Below are 11,500 nucleotides of genomic sequence, written 5' to 3'. Positions count from 1 at the left end.
TGGAAATAAAGCCTTGGAAAAGAGCCCTGTTGTCTGCATGTTGATTCTGGCTACTTGAGGATTTCAGAAGGCAGCAAGGGTGCTTCTGACAATAGCCTTGCTGGTCATTCCAAAACAAAAGGAATGTCACCATGAAGAACCCCAACAGCAGGCCTTCTCTTGAGTGGCACCAACCTCTGGAAAATCCTTCTCCATGCAGTTCAGGAGACAGAAAATGTGGCACCTTTCAAACACCTAAAAACACACCTTTTCACCCAGGCTTTTCCTGGGCTGTAATTGCTGTTGGGTTTTGCTTTGGTTTATATGCTACTTTTAAATGTTTATCATGCTGGATTTTGTGGTTTTAATTGCTGTGAACTGCCCAGGGAGCCTTGGCTGTTGGGCGCTATAGAAATTAATGAAAGAAAGAAAGAAAGAAAGAAAGAAAGAAAGAAAGAAAGAAGGGACTGCCCTCTTTAAAGCAGATCACTTGGCCACAATAAATATAGCTGATCCCTGTACACACTGAATTTTTAAACGGATTTGTTTTCATGTTTTGATAAAAGTTTTGTATTTTACCTTGTCTGCTATTGCTGTTAGCCATGGTGGGTACCATTTGTGTTGAAAGGCAGGATGTGCATTTAATAAATACATTAAGTGCACAATCCTATGCATGTTTAGACAAAAAAAAAAAGTCCTACCATTCTCAGCATGCTGGGAATGGTGGGACTTCTTTTGGTCTAAACATGCATAGGGTTGGGCCCTAAATAAACAATTGGCTCCAGGTTTGCGAGGGCCTGGGGCAAAATGCCCTCTGATGGTCTCCGTCCTCTGCTGCTGAGGCTTACCTGGCAGCAGGCAGCAGCACTCTGAGCAAGAGTGGCTGGCTGGGAGCTGTTATTTGCATTTCCCACAATGCCCCAGCACAAAGTGGCACATACTAAATTGGCTAGGTGCATGAAGAAGGCATGACAGGGACCCCTACTCAAACAGGGTAGCCATAGAACTCTTGAGTTGGAGGGAGCCTTGCAGGCTGCCTCATCCAACTCCCTGCTCGATGCAGAAAATCTACAGCTACAGCATCCCCAACGGATAGTTGCCCAGCCTCTGCTATTACAAGCCTGGCCAATAGACAGCCACGTTAGCCTCTTACAGAAAAAACAGCAACGGAGAGTCCTGTGGCAGTTCACAGCTTTCATGAACCAGAGATGTGTCAGAGGCACAAAGAGCAGGTTTCTCTGTACAGCTGCCATATCATGATAAGCGGCTTTCATTTTAATTCGAATTCAAATGGGCTGGTGGAATGATTTCAACCAAACCAACTTTTAAGTTCATCTGCTAGATAAAACAAAACAAAAAATCCAAAAATGTTCAAGACTAAATTCCTGCACATGATAATCAGCATGTTAATTAAGACTTGTGTGTGTGTGTGTGTGTGTGCGTGTGCATGTGTGAGTGACTGTGTGTGTGTGACTGTGTGTGTGTGTGACTGTGTGTGGGTGTGTATGAAGCAGTTTCAGAGCCAAGTCTGAAGAGTCATCTTAGGGAACTGAGCACCTTGCCAGAACAAAAAAACAACCCTCCCCCTGCCCGAAAAAAAACACCCTACCATGACCAAGAGTGTCATGACCACTTAGAAAACTTTCTTCAAGGATGAGAACTCTTCTGCTGGCAACACGCTATCAGGAACATCTGGTCCAGTCAGTGCTATATCACAGTTTCTTCTGTTTATTTTGCAAACATCCAGCCACTGCAACATTTTCAAGTCATAGTAAATCTGAGATATGAGAATGAGGAGCGTGGAAGGAAAACAAATGTTCCAGAGACATGGAATTAATAAAATATAGATTAGGACAAAATGCATTGAAACTGAAACATTCAAATCTATGTAGCTACATTGTTTCCTCTTTTTTGTTTTCTTGAAATTTGACCATAAAAAAATAATTTCAAAAAAATCAGAATGAGCTACCCTGTGTGAGCAGGCATTTGATTTGCCACCCAAGCCATAGAGTTTCGGATCTCAGCCAGCTGGCCTTTTGTCCAGAGCAATATTCCCCAACCTGATGCCCTCCAGATGCGTTGGGACTGCAGCATCCATCATTTCAATGGCCAGACTGTCTGGAAATATGGGAGGTGCAGTCCCAAGACATCCGGAGGGCTCCAGGGTGGGGGAGGCTGCCCTAGAGCAAGGCCGTCGAACCTCTTTCAACCTGAGGACTGAATTCCATTTCAGAGAAGCTCTGGGGGGGGGGCATATCCCAGTGGTGGGCAGAGGTGAAGGCAAAAGGGGCAATGGCAAAAGGGCAAATCTGCCAGCATATTTTAGCGGAAAGCTCTCACTGCCAGTAACTAAGCCTCATTGGAGACATTTCAATCTTTTAGAATGGGGGAAAAACTGCATAAAAGCCAAGAAAGTATGGATCAACTGGTGGTCAGGGGGAAGGGGGTGGGGCCAGGAGAAGGAGTGTGGCCATCTGGAGAATCCTGGTGGGCTGGATCAGGACCCTAGGTGGGCCAGGTTTGGCCCCTGGGCCTAAGGTTCAATACCCCTTTCAAGTTTTAAACAACCAAACAAACCTGTACTCTACTCTGTGGATAGACAAATCTGCCCAGGGAGGGTGAAAAGAAGGAAAAGAATAAAGGGGCAATATCTTTTTTTAGTGGGAGATGAGTGCAAAGAAGATGGGGTTAAGGTGACTATAGAAGTTTGGGTGTGATGACTACCAAGGGAAGGACAAGATGCAGCCACTGACTGTGTGCAGGGTAGATGTAGCTTAAGACATAATATCTGGAAACCCACAATAGCTTGGCTTGGCTCACCATAGGGATATCAGAGGAATCCGTCTGGGGGGTGAAGTTTGCTGAGCTTTCAGCAGCTTGGCCCCCCAGACTCTGGCTCTCTTACCCTTGAGCTGGCCCGACTCACTCTGTAGCAAGTCGGGCCAGCTCATGGATTTTCAGGTGTTGTTTTTTATTCCTTCAATCATCATGTCTGCAATTTGCAGCCACAGTTTGTGTAATTTACACAAATTGCAGCCACAATTTGTTTAATTTGCACAAATTGCAGCCCTAATATGCTTAATTTGCACAATTTGTGCAAAATTATTTAATACTAAATAATTATTTAATATTTTAAATAATTTATTATTATTTAAATATTAAATCATTATTATTGTATTAAATAGTATTATCTAAAAGTTATTTAATATGCGCAAGCAGCCACAATTTCTGCAAATTAAGCAACTTGCAGCTGCAACTTATATAAATGGTAATTTAAGGAGGGGGGGAAACTGAGAAAGTTCCCCAATTTCCGTAATAAGCCCGCAGCTTGGCTCGCAAATGCAAGCCAAGCCAGGGGCTCTGGGGAGATTCAGCAAGCCCCAAAAGGGCCAGGTTTCCCTGCAACAGCCATCCCTAACTCAGCAACGCTCTTCCATTTATGCAAGGTGCTTCCACTGATGGAAGTGAGAGCCAGTGTGGTGTAATGGCGAGAGTGTTGGACTGGGAGTCAGGAGATCGGGGTTCTAGTCCGCACTCAGCCACGGAAGCTCACTGGGTGACTTTGGGCCAGTCACAGACTCTCAGCCCAGCCCACCTCACAGGGTTGTTGTTGTGAGGATAAAATGGAGGCGGAGGAGGACTGTGTATGCCGCCTTGGGTTCCTTAAGGAGGAAAAAAGGCGGGATATAAATGTAATAAATACATAAATAAGTCAAATCCTCACGTTTTTGATTCTGGTAGGTTCCCTGATCCTCAGGTGCAGCTTTTCAAGGTGTGCAAATGACGAGGAAGCCTCATGCCATGAACAGAGCTGCGTTTCCAGAATCCAAGCCAATGCATTCGGCCAGAAGGAAGAAGAAAAATTAGTGCTGACAGAAAGGTGCATCTGCCAAAATGACTGAGCAATGTCAATAACGAAACTGTTGTCAGGACATGAAGCAGGCTGTCTCCAGATCCAGGATGGCTCTTCTTATGTTCTTCATGGCTTCATCAATCCACTAGCCTCATAAATTAACTCCGCCCCTAGACAGACAGATCTAGAATCACTAAGAGCTTGAGTGCATTGATGGGTGGGTCCTGCTCCTGCCGCGACCAGCTTGCATGCACCTGAAGTTGCCTGCAGCAGGCTCCCCAGTGTGGTGTAGTCGTAAACATGGAAGTGCCGGCGCTCATCATGACAGTCCCCATCGCCACACCCAAAAGGAGAGTCTGAAACTGCAGGCAGCTATGTTGATCCAAACAACAAACCAATTCTAGGAGTTTTCATCTCCACTAGCAGCAGGTCTTTTACAAAGCTAATGGGTCTTGCTCATTCCCATTCGAGATCAAGCCACACCAAACTATTTTGCATTACAGAAAGGAACAATATATTGCTGGTGAGAGAATTCATTCCCCCCCCCCTACTGTGAGGACTGCACCTAAGCTCAGAGGGAGCAAAGTAGTCCGAGGGGGTAGCAGATGATGTCAGCATCCTGACTAATGAAAAAGTGCTGGCGCAGCATCCCTGCTTATAAAAAGAGTGCTGGCACTGAGCCCCCCTACACCACTGCTCCCCAGCCTGTTAAGGAAGCATCCATGTAGACTGTACAGGAAGGCTGTGGAGGGGAGAAAGTTATACCTCTACCTAAATCGCAACTGTTGGTCCAACACTGGAGACAGAAAACTGTTCTGGAAATTGGCGGTGGGTGCACCTGGGGTTACCGCCCTGAAGACAAGCATTGTCCACTCAGAAACCTGTGTCTTTCAGCCAGGGCAAGGGACAGATCTGAGTTACAGCTGGACTTCATGTTTTCAGAAATGGAGGTCAGCAATTGCTTCTTTGTCCCAGAATGCTCAGTGTGATTTGACACCTGCAACACCCACCACAGGGTAACTCATTGGGCCGGTTTGCACGTCACGATAAGCCATGCTGAAAAGAAGCCCTGGTGGGTGGGTTGTTCAGTCGCTAACCCGCGTTACTCCCTACAGATGCTCAGGCACTTTGAGGTTTGCTGTGGCTTGTTATCCCCCGTAGTCCTCCTGCCTGCTGCCAGCACATATCCCATGGGCCTTTGCGGCACAGCCTCAGCAGCCCGCTTTGCTACTCTGCTAATGAGAGCAAATGCACTCATTGGCTGAGTAGAGGGTTTTTGTAGAATTTGTTTTTCAACTTCAGTGAGATTCATAGAATCTTAGAATAGTAGGGTTGGAAGGGGCCTATAAGACCATCGAGTCCAATCCCAGCATATTTGGGTATATTTAACTCTCTCTTTTTCACCTTTAGGGATATTTATGCAAATGTAACATTTTTTTGAACATTTCTGTTTCTTCTCTTGCCTCTTATGCCACCTAGCCTGATGAAGACTTTTGGAGAACTCGAATGCTCGCACAACCCTTTATGGCATTTTGGTTGATCCTAATAAAGGTATCACATAACTCCACCCCATACACAATCCTGGATTTTGAATTTGAAACAGTATTGTTCATTTTCATTATTATTCAATTTCCCGCAAACTTCTGCATGGCGCATTTCAGCTGCAAAGAACACTGCAGTGTTTATGTCACAACAAAACCTGCAGGTTAGGTCTTTATTATTCACATGTTTACAGGAAGTAATGATGCTGAGATACCATGGTTTGGTCAAGCCCACACAATTGAAGCTGGAATTTTAATTTTAAGTCAGATCTCCTAGGTCCCAGTTGATCACCTCCAAATTACCCCACTGCTGTCAACTTGCTTCATTTTTCAAGAGTTCTAATTACCCCAGTGTTTCAGTAACATCAAGCTGGGATGTGCCTGTCTTAGAGATACACATACAAACAAAACTTGAGTTCGTCACAGTTCTCCAAATCCCACCTCAAAGCTCATCGCAGTTCTCCAAATCCCACCTCAAAGCTCGTCACAGTTCTCCAAATCCCACCTCAGAGTTCGTCGCAGTTCTCCAAATCCCACCTCAGAGTTCATCGCAGTTCTCCAAATCCCACCTCAGAGTTCGTCGCAGTTCTCCAAACCCCACCTCAAAGCTTGTCTCAGTTCTCCAAACTCCACCTCAAAACTCGTTGCTGTACTCCAAATCCCACCTCAAAGCTCGTCGCAGTTCTCCAAATCCCACCTCAAAGCTTGTCGCAGTTCTCCAAACCCCACCTCAAAACTCATCACTGTTCTCCAAATCCCACCTCAAAGCTCGTCGCAGTTCTCCAAATCCCACCTCAAAGCTCGTCACAGTTCTCCAATCCCACCTCAAACCTCATTCCCCCTCATGCCTGTATCAGATTGCAATCTTTGTGTGTGTATTTTTTTTCACATGAAAATTCATACATATTTTCATGTGTATTTTTCCAAATGTATGCATCAGTTGCACACCTCTTTGAAATGTGTGCATTCTTCTCCCATTGATTTAAGCATGTTTGTGCACATTTTTCAAAAGTATACATTTTTCTCATTCAAGTATGTGTGCTGTCCGACACAGTTTTTTGGGTCTGTGAATCACATTACAAGGTCAGAAATGTGCGGACTTCAACCACAGATTGAGTTCAAGTCCATGTTCTTTCCTGGAGGTGTGAACTGGTCAAAAGTGAACCCTGATCAAAAGTGAACTGAAACAACTTTCTCATACATCCCTGCTCTGTCTTCAGTAAGTCTAATGAAAGGGTTACCATTGATTAGGTATTGCTTGACAAGTTTCCTTTGGAAGAAGTTATGAAATTTCAGCAGGGGATAAATAAATGTGATTATTGTTGTTGTTGTTGTTGTTCAGTTACTATAGGCCATTTAACTTTATGGTTTACCAAAAATCTGTTATGTAATTGACTGATTGGATATGTGTGTGGTTTCTTCCTAGATTTGTCATTTGCCAGATTTCATAGTTGCTACAAATTTACTGTAAGAGGTTATGGCTTGACAATGGGAGACCGCTGAAGCTACCCACCTTGCCAAGCGATGCTGAATTATAGTGGTTTTGGAGTATTGGCTTTCCAGCCACAGGAAACCACATGTCCATAGCAAGAGAAAATGCTTTTCTAGGCAGCCCCTGTTTCTTCTTCAAATTCAGAATTCTAACTAGAGCTTTTTGCTACAGTTCATAAACCAGTACACAGCTATTCCATTTACCATGTTCCAAGACAGAGTACGGATGCTGGAGAAATCCTCAACGGGTTTAAATGAGTGGACGAGCTCTCCCTGCCAGTGTTGGCACCGAAAGGAACAGCAGGATGGTTGTGCACTGCTTGCAGAGTCCATCTCAAGGTTTCCCTTTAAAATGGGAAGATTCGTGAATTGCGTAAGCAATTTGCATTTCTTGGGCAAATTATGGCTGTAAGTAGTGTATTTTACCCCTTCATGGATCACTGCCTTGTTGTGGCGAAGGGGCTTGCATAACTCAGTGAAGCCATAAGCTATGCCGTGCAGGGCCACCCAAGACGGACAGGTCATGGCGGAGAGTTCTGACAAAATTGGGTCCACTGGAGAAGGAAATGGCAACCCACTCCAGTATTCTTGCCAAGAAAACCCCATGGAACGTATCACAAGGCTAAAAGAGATGACGCCGGAAGATGAGCCCCTCCGGTCAGAAGGTGTCCAATATACTACTGGGGAAGAGCAGAGTGTATTTCCAAGTAGCGTCAGAAAGAGTGAAGCGGCTGGGCCAAAGCTGAAAGGACACTCAGCTGTGGATGTGTCTGGTGGTGAAAAGAAAATCCGATGCTGTAAATAACAATATTGTTTAAGAACCTGGAATGTCAGATCAATGAATCAAGGTAAGCTGGAGGTGGTCAAACATGAGATGGCAAGACTGAACATCGACAACTTGGGAATCAGTGAACTAAAATGGACAGGCATGGGCGAATTTAATTCAGGTGACCATCATATCTACTACTGTGGGCAAGAATCCCTTAGAAGAAATGGAGTAGCACTCATAGTCAACAAAAGGGTGGGAAAAGCAGTACTGGGGTACAATCTCAAAAATGATAGAATGATCTCAGTACGAATCCAAGGCAAACATTCAACATCACAGTAATTCAAGTCTATGCCCCAACCACTGAGGCCGAAGAAGCTGAGGTTGATGGGTTCTATGAAGACCTACAACACCTTCTAGAACTAACACTAAAAAAAGATGTCCTTTTCATCATAGGGGATTGGAATGCTAAAGTAGGAAGTCAAGAAATCACCAGGATAACAGACAAGCATGGCCTTGGTGTACAAAATGAAGCAGGACAAAAGCTAATAGAGTTTTGCCAAGAGAACACGCTGATCATAGCAAACACTCTTTTCCAACAGCACAAGAGGCAACTCTACATATGGACATCACCAGATGGTCAATATCGAAATCAGATTGATTATGTCCTTTGCAGCCAAAGATGGAGAAGCTCTATACAGTCAGTAAAAACAAGACCTGGAGCTGACTGTGGCTCAGATCATGAGCTTCTTGTTGCAAAATTTTGGCTTAAATTGAAGAACGCAGGGAACGTTTTGTGCAAAGACGGGCACTAAACCATTCAGGTATGACCTAAATCATATCCCTTATGAATATACAGTGGAGGTGAGGAATAGATTTCAGGGATTAGACCTGATAGACAGAGTGCCTGAGGAACTATGGACGGAGGTCCGTAACATTGTTCAGGAGGCAGCAACGAAATCCATCCCAAAGAAAAAGAAATGCAAGAAAGCCAAGTGGCTGTCTGAGGAGGCTTTACAAGTAGCTGAGGAAAGAAGGGAAGCGAAAAGCAAGGGAGAAAGGGGAAGATATATCCAACTGAATGCAGAGTTCCAGAGAATAGCAAGGAGAGACAAGACGGCCTTCTTAAATAAACAATGCAAAGAAATCGAGGAAAACAACAGAATGGGAAAGACTAGAGATCTCTTCAAGAAAATTGGAGATCTCAAGGGAACGTTTTGTGCAAAGACGGGCATGATAAAGGACAAAGAAGGCAGGGACATAACAGAAGCAGATGAGATTAAGAAGAGGTGGAAAGAATACACAAGAACTATACAGGAAAGATCTGAATGTCCCTGATAGCCATGATAGTGCAGTCACTGAACTTGAGCCGGACATCCTCGAGAGTGAAGTCAAGTGGGCCTTAGGAAGCATTAGTAACAACAAAGCTAGCGGAGATTACAGTATTCCAGCTGAGCTATTTAAAATCCTAAAAGATGATGCTGTTAAAGTGCTGCACTCAATATGCCAACAAATTTGGAACACTCAACAGTGGCCGCAAGACTGGAAAAGGTCAGTTTACATTCCAATTCCAAAGAAGGGCAACGCCAAAGAGTGTTCAAACTACCACACAATTGCACTCATTTCACATGCCAGCAAGGTGATGCTCAAAATCCTACAAGCTAGGCTTCAGCAGTATGCGAACCGAGAACTACCGGAAGTACAAGTGGGGTTTCGAAGAGGCAGAGGAACTAGAGATCAAATCGCCAACGTTTGCTGGATCATGGAGAAAGCAAGAGAATTCCAGAAAAACGTCCATTTCTGCTTCATCGACTACGCTAAAGCCTTTGATTGTGTGGATCACAACAAACTGTGGCAAATTCTTAAAGAGATGGGAATACCAGACCACCTTACCTGTCTCCTGACAAACCTGTACGAGGGTCAAAAAGCAACAGTAAGAACCAGACATGGAACAACCGACTGGTTCAAAATTGGGAAAGGAGTACGACAAGGCTGCATATTGTCGCCCTGCTTATTTAACTTATATGCAGAGTACATGATGAGAAATGCCGGGTTGGATGAATCACAGGTCGGAATTAAGATTGCCGGGAGAATTATCAACAACCTCCGATATGCAGATGATACCACCCTAATGGCAGAAAGCGAAGAGGATCTAAAGAGCCTCTTGTTGAGGGTGAAAGAGGAGAGTGCAAAAGCTGGTTTGAAACTCAACATTAACAAAACAAAGATCATGGCATCTGGCCCCATCACTTCCTGGCATATAGAAGGGGAAGAAGTGGAAGCTGTGACAGATTTTATTTTCTTGGGCTCCAAGATCACCGCACACGGTGACTGTAGCCATGAAATTAAAAGACGCTTGCTCCTTGGGAGGAAAGCAATGGCAAACCTAGACAGCATAGTAAGAAGCAGAGACATCACCTTGCCGACAAAGGTCCGTCTAATCAAAGCTATGGTTTTCCCAGTAGTAATGTATGGCTGTGAGAGTTGGACTATAAGGAAGGCTGAGTGCCGAAGAATTGATGCTTTCGAACTGTGGTGCTGGAGAAGACTCTTACGAGTCCCCTGGACTGCAAGGAGGTCAAATCTGTCAATCCTAAAGGAAATCAACCCTGAGTGCTCATTGGAAGGACAGATACTGAAGCTGAAGCTCAAATATTTTGGCCACCTAATGCGAAGAGAAAACTCCCTGGAAAAGACCCTGATGCTGGGAAAGACTGAAGGCAAAAGGAGAAGGGGACAGCAGAGGATGAGATGGCTAGATGGCATCACCGATGCAATGAATATGAACTTGAGCACGCTCTGGGAGAGAGGGCAGGACAGGAAGGCCTGGCGTGCTATGGTCCATGGGGTCACGAAGAGTTGGACACGACTGAATGACTGAACAACAAAGTGTATTTTATGCAAATTGCAGCCATAAAGTGCTTTGTTATGTGTAAATTGCAGCTGCAGTACACACGTAACTGCACTTCATGGCCATCGTTTGCATAAAATTCGCTAATTACAGCAGTAATTTGCCCAAGATAGACATATTGCTTACGCAATTTACGTATCTTGCCATTTTAAAGGGAAACATTTAGAAGAAATGCGCAGTCTGGGCCAGGGGCTCCAGGGAAATCCTTCGAGCCCCGAGAGGACCAGATTTCCCCATGACGGACATCCCTGGACCAGACCCAGGCAAATTCACACATCCCCAAGTCAGAGTAATGTAAAATAGACATGACGAGTGGGACTGCTAATAAAATGTTGCAACGTGGAGTGCTTCTGTTCATTGTTCCAGACAGACTGACAGACATCCCAGGGCCAGCCCTACCATTAGGCAGAGTGAGGCAGTCGCCTCAGGCAGCAGATGCTGGAAGACAGCAGCAAGGTGCAGGAGGAGAGGGCTGTGTGCCTCAGAGCCTGCCTTGTGCTCCCTAAACTAGCTGGATGCCTGCAGGTGTGGGGAAGGACACTGTCCCATCACCAATGTTGAAGGAAGATTCACCTGCCAGTCCAGTTGGCAATTGGTGCACAGAATAGGAGAGGGCACCATCTTCTTCTTTGCCTCAGGCAGCAAAATGTCTTGGGCCAGCTCTGTCAATTCCCCTTGTACCCTGGTTTATTGTTTCCCCTCCCCACACCAGACCATCAGCACTCCATGCCCATTGGCCATTGAGCATGCTCAGTCCTCCTTTGGCCTACTGCAGGCAGCGGGAGTCCCCTCCCTTAGGGGTTCTTTTCTAAAGAAGTTGTTTTTGCGGGGGGATGATATGTCTTCAAACCTTGGTTGTCTCTTGATGCCTCCTTCCTGTGTGTGGATGGTACAATTCTGGACACTTGGAGAATGAGTTGGCTAATAGTTTATACTATACACAGGAGTATCTTTTCTCT

This window comes from Heloderma suspectum, chromosome 7 (genome assembly GCF_057233095.1).
Source record: "Heloderma suspectum isolate Gila_16-S chromosome 7, 16-S_ref, whole genome shotgun sequence".
Taxonomy (NCBI): Eukaryota; Metazoa; Chordata; class Lepidosauria; order Squamata; family Helodermatidae; genus Heloderma; species Heloderma suspectum.
This window is presented reverse-complemented; position numbering follows the sequence as displayed.